A 19,971-nucleotide genomic window follows, 5' to 3' on the forward strand; every position below is an offset into this window, starting at 1 on the left:
TTTGTATTGAAGCATTCACATCGTAAGGGTTGCCATTTCGATGGATTTTTAGTTATGTCGATAGTTTCACAAACACAAAATTAAAAGAAAACTAAGTAATAAGTCATTTTGTATAGGCCAGGTTGTGGGCATAGGTACGAATGTTGACGAACGTCTCACCGCGATCCGTATTAAGGCAGGATTCTTTCAGAACTCATTCATCTGCGCTGTTGGACCGACTAATGGATTGAGACTTTTCTGAAGGCCGAAACATGGTTATATCCAGATCTGGCTTTCACATAAAAAATCGTTTGCACGCGATCGAAAAAGACGCAACCAGATCAACCATGTTGCAATAGATGGAAACATGCCACCAATGTTTTAGACATGATCATGGTTCGAGATCCCAACATGGGCTTAGACCACAACCTCCTCCCAGCTAAAATTACCAGCCGCCTCCGCAGGAAAGCTAGACATCGAAAAGTTGCAATCGCAACAGACTACCAATGAATTCACAACTCGGCTCTCTTACCTGCTGCCTGGGAACACCATTTTAATCGCTTACTACGCGGTCCCATTGAACTCAAATGCAAGCAGAAAAATGTGCGTACACAGGGTTAAACGGAACATCTAATCAGAAGGAAAAAAGTAGAAATGGAAAGATCAAGAGTATGGCCAAGACCAAAACCAATTCCAGTTGAGATCAAAATCAGACCCAATACCAGGTGCAGAACCAGAACCGGAACGAAGGCCAAGATCAAGAAGAAGAGCGAATAAAAGATCAATTGGGACAGAATTAGGATCGGTTATAATGGTAAAAATTGAATTAGGTATAGATACATGGATAAATGAGATAAATGCAGACAGATATGTACATGAAAGCGGTGCATACAGAAGCATATAGAGGGACAGATGCAGCGACATGGACGGATACAGACATGTTGGCAGAAACAGATATTTATAGAAAAAATGGAGGCAGGTGGAGACACAGATATAAAGAGGGAAATAGAAACAGAACCAGATCAAGAGATGGAAATAGAAGCATAGAAAGAGACAGACATAGCGGCAGATATGTAAATATCGAGCTAGAGGCAAAGGCATCGGCAGATGAAGATATAAAGAGAATATTATATATACAGAGATGTAGAAGCAGAGACAGATACAGATCAGTTAGGAACAGCGATAAAGATATTTAGGGAAATACAGAAAGGAGACAAATAGTTCCATAAGAAAAACAGAGACAGAAAAAGAAGTAGACACAGCTATCGAAATAAAAATAAAACAGATGCCGTCAGCGACAGAAAGAGAGAGATATATAGAGACATGGACTGAAACGAAAACAGAAGTTAGTTACAGAAGACACACAAAAATGCGGGTTGAGCAAGAAACAGATATATAAGTTGAGAGCGACAGAACGAGAGACAGCCAGGGCAATACAACAATCAAACAAAAACATCAAGTGGTCAACAAATGCAAACAAAGGTATAAAAATCGCAAACGATATCGGTAGAAAGTAAACATCTCATTACACTCATCGCTTAATTATCTCATACTGGTTAATTAATAATAACACAAATAATATGTGAATAAAAACTATCGCAAAAATGGGACAATCAGTCTAGCGTGAGAGAAATTGCATTAAAAAATAAAACAAAAATTAAATAAAGTTGCATCAATTGCTACAATGGGTGAATTCATGCAACGGCATAATAGGGTGGGCCTCATTTTGTTGGCTAAAGCGCATGACTTTTTCAAATAGAACATTTATAGCAGCAAACAGAAAAATAGCAGTAACCGTTTATTATCAAATTTCGTTCATTAATTTTTTATTTATTTTTACTTCCTTTATATCAGGTCGGTTGAATGTTTCTCCACTTTTCATACCAATCTTGCAATCGATTTTTAAGTAACTTCTCATTGAGCTACAAACGTGAAACTTTACACCTAGGTTAGAACACCGTTACAATGCAACCAAAGGAAAAAAGTACGTTAGGTGGCGCACGGATCGAAATAATTAGATAAGAATTTGAGAATTTTCAAACCAGCTTTTAAGTAACTTCTCGATGAGCTAGAGACTTGAAATTTCAAACTTAATTCAGAGGGCGATGACAGCCGACGACACGATACAAAAAGATTCGCTAGGGGGCGCATGGCATGAGATATTTAGAAAAATCGTACGAAACGTAGGGAATTTTGGGATTGATTTTTATGTAAGTTCTCATTGAGCTACAACTGTAAAACTTCACAGATAGGATAAGACGGCGAGAAATTTTATGAAAAGGAGAAAAAAATACGTTAGGTGGCGCACGGATCGAAATATTTAGATAAGAATTTTGAAATTTGGTGTTTTGAGATCGATTTTAAAGTAATTTCTCATTGAGCTACAAACATGAAACCTCAGAGACAGGTTAAGACACCGTGACAAAGAAAAAAAGAAGAAAAAAAACCGTTAGGTGGCGCACGGATCGAAAAAATTAGATAATAATTTGGAAATTTGAAACCTGGTTTTAAGTAAGTTCTCGATGAGCTAGAGGCTAAAAATTTAGAGCTTAATTCAGAGGTCGATGACAGCCGATGATACAATACAAAAAGTTTCGCTAGGGGCGCACGGACTGAGATATTTAGAAAAATCAAACGGAACGGAGGGATTTTTGGGATTGATTTTTATGTAAATTTTCATTGAGCTACAAGCCTAAAACTTAACAGATAGGTCAAGACACCGAGAAAATGTAAGAAAAGGAGAAAATAAAAATAAAATAAAGAACTTTTAAGCACGTTATTTATATAAATGGACAAAAATTGGCGAAAAATTTCTCCTTATATAAAGACATATTCTTGCTAAACTCTGATTTTTAAATTTCGGCATATAAATTGCAAAAATATTTATGAGAAGTAAAAATATAAAGGTGGAGCTGAATTGATTGGCTGATTTTTGTCCATTTATATAAAAGAAGTGCTTAAAATTTTTTTTATTTTATTCTTATTTTCTCGATATTTTAAGAAAAATAAATATAATTGACAAAAAAAAATTAATAAAAAGGATAATAAAATTACAAAAATGCGAATTTTTTGGACTGAACATACTGAAGGGGCGGGGCAACCATTTTTTTGTCCTATAAAAATAAAAATTAAAAAAAAAATGTTTCATTTACAAACACGTAGCTTAAAGTCGTCACCTGTTTTTGTTTCCTCAACGTTTCGTCATAGAACTGTCTATAGAAACCAAAAATATGATATAATTTGATGATTCAGTTTTGTACGTAAAAATCGTTACAGCCTTATACATATATAAATATCAAGCATATGCAGGTGTAGCTAAAGCGGAAAGAAAAAAAAAAAACGGAGGCTAATAACAAAATGTCAGGAAAAGTGCCATGTCATTGCACTTTTTTTCACACATTTTCACGCAATTGAAGAGACGCCAGTGCAGCCTAACTTTTTTATATATGTTGCATGCAACAGCGGCACTTAAGTGATAGCAATAATAGTGAAATTAAACGGCTTGAACAAAAAGAAGAAGAAAATAAGAAGAAAAGAAGAAGAAAAGAAGAAGCATGCAACAACATACAGACACAAAAATCCCACCTTCATAGAGTATCATATACAAAAAATAAACAACCCAAACTACAACAAACGCCCAACAAAAATAACAATGCCAGTAATCAGTCCAAGAGTCAATTCAAGTCAAATGCAAGTTAAATCGTTGACGAGTCAAGCAGAGGCGAGTAAAGTTAAGTGGTAAATTGCTATGTCATCACATAAAATTACCTGATGAGATTAATGGCGCATTACAGGCAAGCAACCGTCAAGTAACCGAACTAACCGCACGACAAATAACAACCAATGCAACAACTTGTAAAAAAAATAATAAAATTAAATAAACAAAAACAATGCAAATTAGCTGTAACTATTGCTTCTGAGCATTTTTATGGGATCATGCAAACACCAGTGCGCACAAAAATAGCAGCAACATTTTTAAATAAATTTTAGGAGTAAATTTTGTTTGTTACCTTAAAAAATTGTAATGAATTATGTAACGGAAACTATTCAAACCAATTTAAAAACACGTTTTCGAAAAAATATGAAAATTCAAGAAAAATTCGAAAACCTTTACAAACAATTTAAAAATTTCCAGTTAGAGTTTTTAGAAATTTGTTGTGTGCACGGTTAACGGTTACGTGTAACCCGATTAATTTTAGTCTTACAAAGTATAACTTTGAAGTCTTTCGAAATTCGCATTGAATTTTTTTTCGAACACCCAGATTTTCCTCCATATACAAAAAACGTTATACTTAATTTGTATGCACGAAAATCTTAAATAATCTACATCAAACATACTCAGAGTTTTGGAAAATTCTAAGCAGTTTATGATGCAGAAATTCCATGGACTAAATTTTTTTGGAAGACGTTCAGTATTCAAACTTTATAATTTTCATGAAGATTCTCAAAACGTCTCGAATTTTTTAAGTTTTTCAAATATGGGAATGCATATTTTTATTTATCTTAAAAATGTTATTGAAGCTGTTTTCCAACCAACATACTAAAAACGTTTCTAATATATCTGAGTATAAGTTGTGAGACTTTCCAAAATTTTCCAGTTTTCCCGACAGTTGGACTTGATTTTTTTTTTTCGAAACACCAAAATTTTACTAAATATAAAAAAAAAAAGTTGTACTTAGTTTGTATGCAAGAAAATCTACAGAAAACCAAGTACATATCAACAACAACACCAAGAATATTAAAAAAGTTTTCGAAAATGTTAAGTATAAATTTTCATAAACACCCCAAATATTTAAAATTTTACGAAAAAAAACGACTCCAAAGCTGCTTAAAATAGTTTATTTTCATGAATATTCTAAGAATGTCGGAAATTTTTAAGTTTTACGAAAATGTTTTTGAAGCCAATTTAAATATTTTATATTCAAAAAGTTTCTGAAAAGTAATGAAGATCGCATACTCCAAAAGTTTCGAAAAATTCTAAGTATACATTTTGAAATGCATAAAATTTTCAGCCTTGAGTTTTAAGGTTTTCTAAAACAAACAAAAAAAAATGTTTTCAAAATTCAAATTAAATTGTTTCTAATAATTTTGAGCATAAACTTCGAAACCTTCAAGATCGTCTCCAATTTTTCGAAAAATGTTTTTGGAAATGGTTTTATATACTCCATAAAACTTTTGTATGAAAGAAAATACTAAGTAAACGACACAATTAATTCTCAAAAACATTTTAAAAATTCTAAGAAATCTTGCATTGTAATAACTTTCAAAACCTCTCGATTTTTCGAAAATTTTGAAAATGGTTTAAAGTTAGTTTGCAAACTCTATAGAAATTTCTAAAAAAATTTATGAGGTTTTCAATTTATTAAAAAAAATCGAATTTAGTCCCCAAATTCCATACCCAAAGTGATTCGAAGTATAAGTTATAGAGTTTTAACTCTAAGCTTTCAAAGCTTTTTCAAAACTTTATACCCAAAAATTTCTGAAATTTTATAAATTTAAGCGTTTTTCCGAAAATGTTTATGAATGCAATACTTTATACCCAAAATTTTTCAAATTGTTGTAACAATTTTAAATTTGCATTGAAAGACTCGAAGTTTAATTTTATAAGATTTATGAATATTTTCAAAAACGTTTCGAATTTTTTGATTTTTGTTTCAAAACTTCATACTCAAAGATTCAGAAATTACATAATTTTTTTCCAAATGCGAAAAAAATTCTACGTCTCGAACTTTCGCGTTTTTTTTACTCAACTGAGCAGAGCTCACAGAGTATATTAATTTTGTTCACATAACGTTTTGTTCCAGTAACGGCATAAACTAATCGAGATAGATATAGACTTCTATATATCAAAATGATCCGGGCGAAAAAATAAATTCATTTAGCCATGTCCGTTCGTCCGTCTGTCCGTCCGTGAAGACGATAACTTGAGTAAATTTTGAAGTATCTTAATGAAATTTGGTATGTAAGTTCCTTGGCACTCATCTCAGATCGCTATTTAAAATGAACAATATCGGACTATAACCACGCCCACTTTTTCGATATTGAAAATTTCGAAAAACCGAAAAAGTGCGATAATTATTTACCAAAGACGGATAAAGCGATGAAACTTGGTAGGTAAGTTGACTTGGTAGGTAGGTTGAAAGAATTAGTAAAATTTTGGACAATGGGCGGGGCATCACCCACTTTTAATACAGTCGTTGAAGATGTCATGATGAAATTTGACAGGAGCGTTACTCCTATTACTATATATGTTCTAGATAAAAATTAGCAAAATCGGATGACGAACACGCCCACTTAAAAAAATTTTTTTTTAAAGTCAAATTTTAACTTTGATATCTTTACAGTATATAAGTAAATTATGTCAACATTTAACTCCAGTAATGATATGGTAATGATATGGTAGCTACGCCCTTTTTCATTTAATTTGCCTAGAATACTTTTAATGCCATAAGTCGAACAAAAATTTACCAATCCATGTGAAATTTGGTAAGAGCATAGCTTCTATGATGATAACTGTTTTCTGTTAAAATGGACGAAATCGGTTAAAGCCACGCCCAGTTTTTATACACAGTCGACCGTCTGTCCTTCCGCTCGGCCATTAACACGATAACTTAAGGAAAAATTGATATATCTTTACTAAACTTAGTTCATGTACTTATCTGAACTCACTTTATCTTGGTATTAAAAATGGGCGAAAAATGCCATAATTCTATACCAAATACGAAAACAGGGATGAAACATGGTGATTGGAATGGGTTTTGACGCAAAATATACATAACTTTAGAAAAAACTTTGTAAAATGGGTGTGACACCTACCATATTAAGTAAAAAAAAAAATGAAAAAATTCTGCAGGGCGAAATCAAAAGCCCTTGGAATCATGGCAGGAGTACTGTTCGTGTGATTACATATATAAATAAATTAGCGGTACCAGACAGATGATGTTCCGGGTCACCCTGGTCCACATTTTGGTCGATATCTCGAAAAGGCCTTCACATATACTACGACTAAGGGCCACTCCCTTTTAAAACCCCCATTAATACCTTTAATTTGATACGCATATCGTACAAACACATTATGGAGTCACCCCTGGTCCACCTTTATGGCGATATCTCGAAAAGACGTCCACCTATAGAACTATGGCCCACTGCCTTTTAAAATACTCTTTAATGCCTTCCATTTGAATCCCCTGGTCATACAAACTCATTCCAGGGTTACCCTAGGTTCATTTTCCTACATGGCGATTTTCCCTTATTTTGTCTCCAGAGCTCTCAGCTGAGTATGTAATGTTCGGTTACACTCGAATTTAGCCTTCCTTACTTGTTTTTTTATGTTTATTAATGCAAAACTTCATACCCAAACATTTTCTGAAAACTCGAATATAACGAAAACGTATAATATACGAAACGGCTCATTTATTTCAGAAAATAGTAAATGAACGAGTAGCCTTTGCTGAAACCTCATTCGGTCTGGGAAGGCTTGGAGAGGCGCTCCGAAATACCGCAGCGGATCTAGGGGCTTGGAATATACATGCGGTAGGGCATGCCAGTCGTAAAACGCAACTTAAATCCGCAACTAAAATCAACCCCAACAGTTCCCGCTGCATCAGATTCCGAAAAATAACTGACCCTTAATAAATATTCTGGTTTTTTTTTTTTTTAATTTGACAACAATAACGACACTCCTTCATGCCAAGCGCCAACGAAACATCGATCTCTCACGGAGACCAATAAAAGTTACGTATACGCAGTGCCGTTTTTTTTTTATATATATTATAGGTACATCCATTTTTAATTAATTAATTTTAGATTATTTAAAATTATTACAATTTTCGTATTTTTTAACAACTTTTTCTTTTTTATATAACTTTTCAATTTTACTAATATCATTTCAAGGCTTCCTTTTTTAATTTTCGTAAAAGTTATTTGTAATATCTGTTATGAATGTTTTTCATTAGTTTTAATTCTTTCTTTTTACAAATTATTTTCTATCTATTTGCTATAATTTGCTTTATAATACCGCTTTATTGTTTTTTATATATACACTGAGACCAATTTTTTAAAATTATTTGTATACATTTTTTTACACGTATGTATATGCATAATGCGTTGCTTAAAGAGATATATACATTATTTAAATAATTTTTTTTTTTTTTTAAACTATTTTGTAATGTTTTTATAATTAAAATTTTATTTATTATAATATAAATTTTTTTAATTTTTTTGTTATTTTATAATTTTTTTATATAACTTTTCAAATTTATTTAATAATATTTTTAATAGTTTTCTTAGTTTTATATTATTTTTAAAAAAATTTTGTTATTTATAATTATTATAACATTATATAATGGTTTGTGGGTAGTCTTCAAATATATTGTATACTTTGAAATTTTTCTGCAATTGTTGTTTATTAATATTTCATAGTTTTTTAATAATTTAAAATTAAGTTTTAGTACTTTTTAAAATTTTTTTTATTTTTGTCGAGTTTTTATATTTGTTTCATTAACTTATTCGTTTTTTATAACTTTTTAAATTTATAAAAGAAAAAATTTAATAGCTGTACACTTTTTTTAGTTTTTTTTTTATGTATTTTTATTTATAATATTTGTTAACCATTTCTCCGTTTTTATTATAATATGTATTATATAATGGTGATTTATGTGTAGTGGGCTGACTACTATTCCCGCCGCTTTTTTGCTATGCAATATTCCAATGTATTGTTTTATGCTCAAGCATTTTTTTTTACAACTCACTATTCAGTCTAGCATTTGTTTTCACTATTACCTAATCAACTGTTCATTGGGTGTATGTATTTATGTATATCAGACAACAAAAATCTATGCATCTAAATCTGCTTAGCTGTTTGCGCATCAGTTTTCTACATTTGTCTACATATCACGTTTAATGTTTTGAACAAATGCAGCTGCATCACAACAACAAATATATCAACAACAAAGTAGTCGACTGTTTGACTGTCAGTTTTGAAGTGCTAAACGCCAAAAGCTAACATAAGACTTGCACTACCAATATAACAATTATCATCAACATCATGAAATGTTGGTAGTTGTAGATCATAATCAAAAGTGATAGCGGCATCAATGCAACAAAAACAAAAAAAAAATATACCTGCGTGTATATAACATACATGTATGTATATGGGGTATTCCATCCCATTTCGACCAATTTTGAACCCGACCCCTTTAGAATTGGCTGAAAGTTTTTCTTCTTTTTCTAGCTTACGAAAGACGTTTTTCAGAATTTTTTCGAATTTTTTCATCCAACTCAAAAAAAGTTATGAATTTTTAAAAAAACACCGTTTTTGTTTTCAAAATGCTATAACTTTTTCAAAAATTGACCGTTTGGGATCTTTTTTTTTTAATTTGTTTTTAAATGTACTTTTCGAAAAAAAATACAAAACAAAAAATTTTAAAGTTTTTTTTTAATTTTTCAGTTTTTCGAGATTTTTCGAATTTCGCCATTTTGTTCTTCTCATAAAAAACTTCAATCAATTCTGCAATCATCCCCACTAATCCCGGAGTGGGCCGATTTTTTTTTTTTATATTTTTTTATTTAATTGAAAAAAAATTTCAAATATACAAATTTTTTTTTATCAATTTTATTTATATAACAAAAAATGTAAGAAAATGATTTTTAAGTATTCTTTTCTTTATATATTATGGTAATCTACGATTAAAATAACCAGGATTAATGACTGACACAGTAAACATGTAAGTTTTCTAAAAATAATGTAACAAATTATGAATTAAAGAATACTTAAAAATGTCTTACATTTTTTTGTTATATAAATAAAATTGATAAAAAAAAAAATTTTATTTTTGAACATTTTTTTTTCAATTAAATAAAAAAAAATATAAAAAAAATCGGCCCACTCCGGGATTAGTGGGGACGATTGCAGAATTGATTGAAGTTTTTTATGAGAAAAAAAAAAAATGGCGAAATTCGAAAAATCTCGAAAAACTGAAAAATGAAAAAACAAAAACTCTAAAAATTTTTTTGTATTTTTTCCGAAAAGTACATTTAAAAACAAATTTAAAAAAAAAGATCCCAAACGGTCAATTTTTGAAAAAGTTATAGCATTTTGAAAACCAAAACGTTGTTGTTTTTAAAATTCATAACTTTTTTTGAGTTGGATGAAAAAATTTGAAAAAATTCTGAAAAACGTCTTTCGTAAGCTAGAAAAAGAAGAAAAACTTTCAGCCAATTCTAAAGGGGTCGGGTTCAAAATTGGTCGAAATGGGATGGAATACCCCATATATAAAGATCAATCACCAAAAACGGCGTAAGCATCACAACTTATGAGAAAAGCAAAAAGAAACCTTTGTTAGGGATGTGATTTTTTCCAAATATTATATTATCGGAATTAATATGTGATAAATGAAAGAGGCCAACAATAACGGTCGAATGATCATCATAAACTATGCATTTAAGGTTAGCGGTAAGTGCACTTTGTAGTTCATCACTTAATTTGCCGGTAGTTTATCGGTAAGTTTGGCGGGTAGTTTACCGGTAAACTTTCAAACATAAAACTAGCGGTAAAACTTTTTTTTATCAATTTACATCAATTATTCCCTTCTTTTTTTGATTTTTTCTTTACGGAATTAGTTTACAACAACTAAGGCATGACGTGGCTAAATGCGTTTGTAACACTTCAACCATCGGAGGAGTGCGGGTTCGAATCCCACTCCCGGGAGAAAAGACTTTGAAGAGATTTACAAGGTACAATCGAAACAGCTGTCGCCTTGTCCGTCCTCATGTTAGATTAGGTTGAACTGACCCGTTCATGAGGACCTCACATAGACTTAATGAGTCCGTAAAGTTACCAGAAGTTTGTTTTAACGACCAAACTGAAAAATCCTATCAAAAACCAGGACCTATGTTATAAAATAACTCTGTCCTCTTGGCAAATACTAGAAGCTTCCTAGGACTTAAGCCACTTCCTGCTTCTAGATCTGACAGCTGTATCACTGCTGGAGGCTGGCGTCTTAGCCTGGCAAGCGCAGTGCACGAGCACAGAACGTGCTTGATCGTTTCCTGCTCCACCCCGCGCACTTCCTACATCTGCTATCACTGACAAAGCCAATGATGTCACGTTGTTTAAATTTTTCCCAAATTATTAAATAAAGAATAAATAGAAATGTTTTCGAAAAACTTCGAAAGGTTATGATAAATTTCGAATTTTTTATTTAAAATTTTCAGAACTGTCTCAAGTAAACAGTTTAGTACTTGAAAAAAGTTATAAGCCTCTTAAAATTCGTTTTCTAGATTTTCTTCATACGAAGTGCGAATGACTACAAAACTGCATGTTCAAATAATAATGTGAAAATTATAAAGAAAAAGGTTGAAATTTTCATACAAATTTTAAAACACAAAAATTTTCGATTTTTTCGAAAACATTTTTGGTATTGGTTAGTTTTGCTAACACAAAACATTGTTCTAAAATAAAAGTACATAAAAAGAAAATAATTTATAAAGGTTGCTAATAATTCTCGCTGCTATATTCTTGCTCGAAACTGAATATCCGCTACAATTTCGAAAATTGTTTAACCTATTTTAATGAAAATTTGAATGTGGGATTTACGTCACATATAAAGCTCTTAGGGTTTATTGATTTTTAAAGGGATGCTGTTTCAAGTTAAAAAAAAATTTAAGTAGGGTTACCACCTAATCTTATTATATTTATTTCCTTTACATCCGTTATTATCTTGAAAACGGCTTGATCCATTTGGATAAAAGCTTGTATTCGATAGGCATTGGGCTACATTCTGAGCTCTCTTACTACTTGGTATGACTATTCATGATTGCCACCTGTTTTAAATTTAAAAGATAAACTTGGAATGGGTACCAAACCAGAGTTATCTCACATTGTATTTTAGTAAAAATAGTTTTAAGCAGAGTTACCACATGTTCTTAATTATAATAAAAGCTTGGCGCGATATAACTCCGCAGATTTAGGCCAAGCTTCTCTTCCTATTTGCGTTGTGCTAATTCAAATTTACAAGTCGGGTTTACTAGAGATATACGCCGCCGCCGCCGCTGATTTTCGTCGTTTTTTGCACACCGCCGCCGAATGTCAAAAATAAAAGAGCGGCGCCGGCGGCGGCGGAGTCCGGCGCGGTACTATATTTTCTACTTATTTAAGACTATCTAGGCCATTTACTGCTCACGTCGAAAATTGGACGGATATGGTCGAAAGGGGTATCAACGGATGCGCATCACTGCCAGTTATAGGAATCCAATTTCGAAATGTAACTCTTTCTACCCGTTCAAAAGTAATTTAAATACTAAAAGAAAAATTATATAAAAGATGTAAATGCTCACTTTGCATAATTTAAAAAAAAATTAAGAAGGAACAATGAATTCAAATAAAATGACCCAAGTCGAACATGTTTTCAAACTGTCCTTAAGTTGTTAAAAAAGCAAGTAACCCGAAAAAGTCGCTGATTTTTTAAAAAAATTCTATATTCCGATTGGCGTAAATAATAAGCGAAATCAGTTATGCAAAATCCTTTAGTAAGTAGGTCCCAGGGTTTTAAACTCTCCTTTGAAATGATTCTCACCTCATACTTAAGATGAAGATAGAAGGGTTTGAAAGATCACTTGCCCTTATATTCAAACATCTGTTGTTTATTTGGGAAACTTTAAAATAGCGTCTGATGTGTTAATTTTGATTTTCACACTTCATCATTCAACACCCAAGTCTCCCGTTTTGACATTTCCTAAAGTTGGCGGCCCTGGTCCAACTAGTCCCTTGGAGTGAATCACAGTGATTCTGGCCTATCAACCAAGTTTAAATATCACCTACATGTTTCGGCTCCTTTTACATATGTGTATACGTAGGCACATATATTTACGAGGTGAGGCTTTGTCCTTCGCAAGAACACTAAAAGTAGTGAAGCAAAAGTTTTACCCAGACAGTCGAACACTCTAACGTAGTGGACAGTCAAACTAGTTTGAAAACTGAAGTTACGCGGTCATTCATAATGAATTCTTGTATCAAAAGGCCGGAAAACAACAGTTTGAACTGAGCGTATAACCTTGACATCTTTCAACTTAAAATCTGTAGACTTTCATTCTAAAATATCGTTTTGGTTTAGCGAAGACTATTGAAACCAATGTTTCGAACACAAACGTCTGCAAATGTTGGTCTACATTTAAAAAAAGGTATCCAGAGCCCTTGCAAATTTAAATTATGTAGGATTATACTATTTTCACCCATTAGTTACGCAATAATATCCACTTGGACTGCTTATGATTTCGAGGGCGGCCACTAGATGCCCCCTTTAGCGCGATTAACAATAGGACAGCGTTGGTGCTCTTCGTAAAACTGTGCCATTAGAGCCATGAGTATTAAAAGACCATTAATAGCAACCATAAGTCGCCTTTGTGCGTGACCAGCAAGGGGTTACAAATAATTTAAAGAAATCGTGTCGATAACGAGTATTAGAAATTAGACCAGAACATCTTCTTCGGTGATACTACGCTTTGTACGAGATATACAGACAAAAGTGTGACCATTTTAAGTAATTAAATTTTTTTCGGCAGACGCAGCAGTACCAGTCCCTTAGACCGCGGCGAGGTTCGAAGCCTCCCTGGAATAAGTGAACGAAGAACAGGCCCTCCGCAAAGAGCTGCTCTTGAAATATGTTGAACGATCCGCGAGACTTTGAGGCAAAAACCTTGGATCTTTCCGAAGTCGCCAATACGTTGATTCCCTTAAATTCATACAAACAAAACCTTTCCTAAATATTATTTTTTTAAATAGAAAAAAGCTTTTTAAAGCAAGAACACCGGCGTACACCGGCGCCGCCGGTATATAATAGTGCCTACGCCGCTGCCGCCGATATAGTGTTCGGCGTAAACCTTTAGTATGTATATGTTTTATGCGGACGCCGAACGGCATTTGCAAGTTATATACGTTCTCGCTCTGAATTTATTGGCAGAAATACGCTCGGAGTGTTTGCAAAACGATATGAAACGAAAATTAAAACTTAAGTACATAGGAATGCATGTTTTCGCCAGCTGTACTTTTTCACCATTTGATCCACTTCAACATCTGATGTAGTGGAATACTTTCGCAGAACGCATGTTTCAACGGATGGTTGACAGCGAACACACACACAAACTTCATTTTTTCTCATTTTTGTTTAAACAATTTTAGTTGTATTAAAAAGGAATCAACTCCTTTTCTAAAGCAGAGCGAATTTAAATATTGAAAAAATTTTACTTGCAAATAAGAAATATTTCAATCTAGTGATTCATTGTTGATTTATGTATATTTTGGTAAACTACAATTTTATGATTTTTTGCCAAAATTTAGTAATTTGCCACGCCGCTTTTATAAATTACTTCACATTACATCGAAGTTAACCATCTTTCATAGCTAAGCTTTAAAATACAGAACCACGTTTCCAGATATGAGCTCTCTGTGCGAAGTTATTAAATTAAATCGTGTTTAAACGAATTAATTTTACAAAGATTTATACATAAATATACATACGCTTTTGCTCAATAGCAACACTTTCAGCAATTCATACAGTAACAACAGCAGTAAATGCCACACTTCACGTGCCACATCACGATGCCCACATAATTGAAGAAAAAATTGAAAAAATCTTTGGTGCACAGAAGAAAATCAAAATGTGTGTCATTGGAATGTGACGAGTCTGCGGGACAAATGTGGGCCGCATCTGAAATGACAAAGTCATCATGGGCAGCAACTTGCATACGGGCACCTTCTGCTCTTTCGCTACCTGCTACACCACCATCACCTTTAATTAGTGCACCGCCAACAATAACACACACATCCGTCGCTCTAGGCAATGTGTTGATATGTCGGTTATTTTCACGCATTTATTTTGTTGTTAATGATGTCGTCAATTGGTGTTCGTGTTTCAAGCAGCTTTCAAACAGCTGATGTATTTGCAACATTAAAAAAGAGCTCAGCAGCTTCAGCAATTAAGTTTTAATAAATTTTAGCGACGAAAAAGATATATTTATTTACATTAAACAATGTGCAAAAAATTCAAGTAAATGCCGCTGAATTTCATCAGCTGTTTCATACACTTTTTTGCACTTTTTTAATCTGCACCACTAAAATTTTTATTTTTTTATTGCTCAATAAAAACAAAATCTACAAATCGGCAAGCAAAATGTCAGTCACAAAAGACTACACTGTATTGGTACCGATATGAGACAGTCTTCAGCCGCACAGTGTTCAATTTTGAGATTTGAAGCGGTAAGAACGAGCAGTGAGAGCGAATTTCACACTCACAGCGTACAGCTACTCGAAAACCTTGTTGTTATTTTTGTAGCGATAAAGAGACTTCACGCCTGGCGGCCACCGTGGTATGATGGTAGCGTGCCCCGCCTACCACACCGTATGCCCTGGGTTCACACCCCGGGCAAAGCAACATCAAAATTTTAGAAATAGGGTTTTTCAATTAGAAGAAAAATTTTTCTAAGCGGGGTCGCCCCTCGGCAGTGTTTTGCAAGCGCTCCGGGTGTATTTCTGCCATGAAAAGCTCTCAGTGAAAATTCATCTGCCTTGCAGATGCCGTTCGGAGTCGGCATAAAACATGTAGGTCCCGTCCGGCCGATTTGTACGGAAAATCAATAGGAGCACGACGCAAATTGGAAGAGAAGCTCGGCCTTAGATCTCTTCGGAGGTTATCGCGCCTTACATTTATTTATTTTTAAAGAGACTTCACAAAGCTTTTGGGGAGGGTTGATGTTGATAGTTCCTTTCCGGATATAGATCCGGTACGTTCTGGTAACAATTACCATTAAACCCGACCAGGTTAGGTTAGGTTGAACTGGTCGGTCCATGAGGACCTCACATAGACTGAATGAGTCCGTAGTGTTACCAGGAGTTTGTTTTAACGACCAAACTGAAAAACCCTACCAAAAACCAGGACCTATGTTATAAAATAACTCGGTCCTCTTGGCAAATACTTGAAGCTTCCTACGACTTAAGCCACTTGCTGCTTCTAGATCTAACAGCTGTATCACTCCTAATAGCTGCAGTCTTAGCCTGGCAAGCGCAGGACACGAGCTCGACCGTTTCTTCCAACCCGCAGTTCCTACATCTGCTATCACTGACCAATCCTAATTTAAAGGCATGTGACGCCAAAAGGCAGTGTCCAGTCAGAATAACCGTCATAAGTATACAGTCCTCTCTTTTTTAATGATAGAAGCAACTTTGTTAGTCTAAGGTTGTAAGACCTACACATAATCTTCGACACTTTACAGCCCCGCGCTTGAACCCACGCCTTTCCCGCTTGGTCGATCATGTGCACTCTCGCCTTAGCTTAATCTCGCCCAGTCTACTTGGGACGTCTACGGAGGAAGCTTCAAGGGATGCGCCCCTTTTAGCTAGTTCATCCGCTTTTTCATTCCCATCTGTTCCCATATGCCCTGGGACCAAATATAGATGTATGCTTCTCCCTGTCCCGATTCTCTCCAGAGACCGCTTACACTCTAACACGCATTTAGATGCTATGCTATGCGAGATTATTGCCTTAATTGCTGCTTGACTGTCAATATAAAAGTTAACACGATTGCAGCTTGGGTTATTTTCTTCCAGGGTTTCTACTGCTTTGGCTAGGGGTAATATTTCCGCTTGGAAGACTCTACAGTAATCCGGCAGCCTGTAGGATCTGTTTATTTCCAGATCAGCACAATATACCGCAGACCCTACTCCTTCCACTACCTTGGAACCAGCTGTGTACACATGTATCGCCTCGTACGCAATTTGGGCACCCTTGCGCCAACCGTCCACCTCTATTGTGGTCTTAAGATCTCCCTCGAAGCGCAGATAGGGAATCAGGTAAGCCCGAACATCTCGGGAACGATTTAATACGACCAGACTGAACGTTCTTTACCATCCCTCCCCTCACCACGTAGTTTCATTATGAGCTTGTGGTCGTCAGAGCCTCACTAACTAAAGAAACAAGATTCGCCACGAGTAGGTGAGGTTGAAAATTGGGTTGGAGAAGCTATAAATTGCGCTGGCAACCCTTTGAGAAGGTTGCGCTACAAAACCCCTTGAGTCCTCGTCAATGCTGGTAGCAGTAGTTTCAATCAATTCAAAAAGCTTCATTTAGCTAAATGGTATTCAGAGTGGCACTAGCCTTTGGAAGCGGGGGAAAGCAGGGCCCCTATTTTCTTCGAAGGTTTACGCGCAAAGCAGTTTGAGCTCAATCGATATTTCGAGCGATCTCCAAGCAGCGATAAAAACAAGTGAATGGCGCGCTTTTGTTGGACGTTAAAATCGTTAATCGAATATTAGTCCTTAACGGAGTGATTTTGTCAAGAGCTAGGAATGGGATGGAAATATGATGGCGGCACCATTATGGATGCGGTAGCACTTCACTTACGATCAATTAAAAACTAAGCACTGCCAAACCTTGCAGATGTAGTTGTTGTGACTGCAAAAATACTTTACCAAGGTTAAGGGAGTATTATGTGCATGGGCAGTCATTTTTCGAATATGTATCCCTTAAGGTCCGATACTCCTAACTTTTGGAACTTGCCTGACTACCACGGTAATTTTTTTCTCCCCTCAAGACAGAGTAATCGACATTAAGCAGTTGAACTCGCTCGTGGTACTTTCTAACTACTTTAAGATCAAAACTATCTGGTTACGGAGTCTTGAGCACCAAAGGTGCGTGTTTCCAGGAGCTTTGAAGTCCCGCTGGCCATTTCTAGTCTTGTCTTGTCCTACACTGTTTGTCCTCCGGTCAAAAAAGCTAATACTGAGCTCACATCATCTCTTGTGTTGAGATCCTTCTACTGCTAAGGATCGTGTTTATGAGCGACTGATGTTTTAAGAGAACCCCCGTTTTAATTATGTGGAGTATAAGAAGGTGGTATCAACAAGTCCCTTCTTGCTCAGCTGTCTAAATTTTTACCAGAACAAGACAAAAATATCCCAGACTGGTTGTAATCGAATTTTTAGAGGATTTATCGAAGGTCTCCACCTCAAGCAGAACTTTATCATTCCAACGCTAGGCAAGCGGAAGCCTATGAAGACAGCATTCCAGAGGCAGTACAAGTTTATAAACCGAAATAACTCTCGTGTTTCTCTTTATATCGCATGCAATAATTTTCATCCCCGGATCTATCCGAAGCAACAGGTTATTCGTCAGTCAGATGGTGTCATCTCAAGACCTGCATCTTAGGCCAACCGCGAAACAAGCTCCCAACTCCTGTGCTACTTCCCTGATCCAGCGGCAAGTATATCCAGAAAGCGCGAGCAGCTATTTTCAGCAGGCAATGGAGATCAGCGGACAAGGAATCTCTATCAGGAAATAATGAGACTGGTATAGGAGAAGTAAGAGGAGAAATTTACCTCATTTAGCACTTGATCTTCACTCTTGGTGTAAACAATTTATAAAATTAGTGGATGGCACCTGAAGCCAATCGTAAAGCCCTCTCTTGAGAAATAAAAATCACGCTCTCGGAATCATAGACGGTATCGAGAGAAGTTAAGATATCTCTTGGAGTGTGCGAGAGAAAAGTTCAACCGAAGCCGAAGTCTGGAAGGAAGACACCTCCACTGAGTTGGGATGGGCAGGTTGAAGAAAACTTTACCTAACTTGGTGCTCCCAATTAACCCCTGTTATCGCAAAGTTTGTGAGGCTAACGTGGCTCGTTATGAAACAGCCTAAGCCGCTTAGGCAGTTAATTGTTAACGGAAAACCCGTGACACGCTTGCCCTGTAAGAGCTGAACGTGTTTTTTGATCAGAGGAAGTTATTTACTGGTGAGTGTACCGAGAAAATTTCACGCTTGATGCTCCCTTTTAACTTGCCTCTCTTGCCAACGGCTCTCTTATGCATAACTCTTTTAAAAAATAATTGTATCGCATTGCATCCTAAAATCGCACACTGTGCTTTCCTAATAGATAATTCACCATCGTAGGAATGTGTATTTACTTTCAATTAAATTATCAGCTTTTGATGCAGTAAAATAAGCGCCGGCCGCTTTGCAGCACATCTCGAGGAAATATAAATTAAAGACTAATCTTGCTTCGCGGCCAAAACGAAATGGAAAGCGGATTTATAAGATTTACTTTCGTTGCGGAATCTGGTATTGAATTATGCGATCTCTGGAAACTTCACGTCAGCGCGCGCCACGCAATAAAAACACTCTCGTCGGCTGAGGTGAGTGAATGTGTAGAGGAAAATCAAGACAATATTAAACTTTAGTGGAACACTTGAGCAGGGTGGCCACGGACGACGGATAATTGTGTTGTATATGATATTTGTTTATGTTTTTTTATTGCGCTACTCGCTGCTCACTGATGGTGATGACGAAAAATAGAGATCACATTGCAATAACGTAAGTTTTGTGTTTTTTTTTTTAATGTTTTAGTCTTATTTTATTATTGGAAATATTAAAACACTATACTTCTTTGAACGAAGTTGGGCTTCGGACTGCCTTTGGTGCCAACGACGGTTGAAAAGGGAATGCTTTCTAGGTGGAGCATTTGGTTCATTGCATAACTAGGCGGGTCGTTGTTTTTTTCTTTCTTCGGTACATAACTTTGCTCTAGGTAGAATATTACAATCACATTGCGCCATAAGATCGATGCCAAAACTCCGAGGAAGAGGAAGAGAAAAAGGGAATAAATGGGAAAAGGGAAACAGGGTTAAGGAGAAAAAATGGGAAACACAGTTATGGTGAAAAAGGGGAAAAAGAGCAAAGGAGAAAAGGGGACAGGAAAACAAGAAAAATTAAGGAATATAAAAAGGGAAAGTAGATGTTAAAATAAAAACATTTTGTTTTTTCTCAAATTTTGGAGTTTAAGCCTGTTTTTTTGGCAAATCATGCTTGGGGAAAGGAACTCAAACTCGAGATATAAAAAAAGAAATGATTTATTTAAAGTTATTAAATATGTTTCAGTTCTTATAGTTTTTTCTTTAATGTAATTCTTGTTTTTTCTTAAATTTTATTTATTTTTTTTTTTTATTTT

General features: G+C 34.8%; 1 protein-coding gene across 6 annotated transcripts in view; it reads right to left on the reverse strand.

Moving 5' to 3' along the window:
- The window catches only part of Mhcl (Myosin heavy chain-like), a 373,469-nt gene that overhangs the window by 102,300 nt on the left and 251,198 nt on the right, over nucleotides 1–19,971 (reverse strand). The window lies entirely within an intron of this gene.

The sequence above is a fragment of the Eurosta solidaginis genome, chromosome 1 (assembly GCF_040869045.1).
Source record: "Eurosta solidaginis isolate ZX-2024a chromosome 1, ASM4086904v1, whole genome shotgun sequence".
NCBI classification, from domain to species: Eukaryota; Metazoa; Arthropoda; class Insecta; order Diptera; family Tephritidae; genus Eurosta; species Eurosta solidaginis.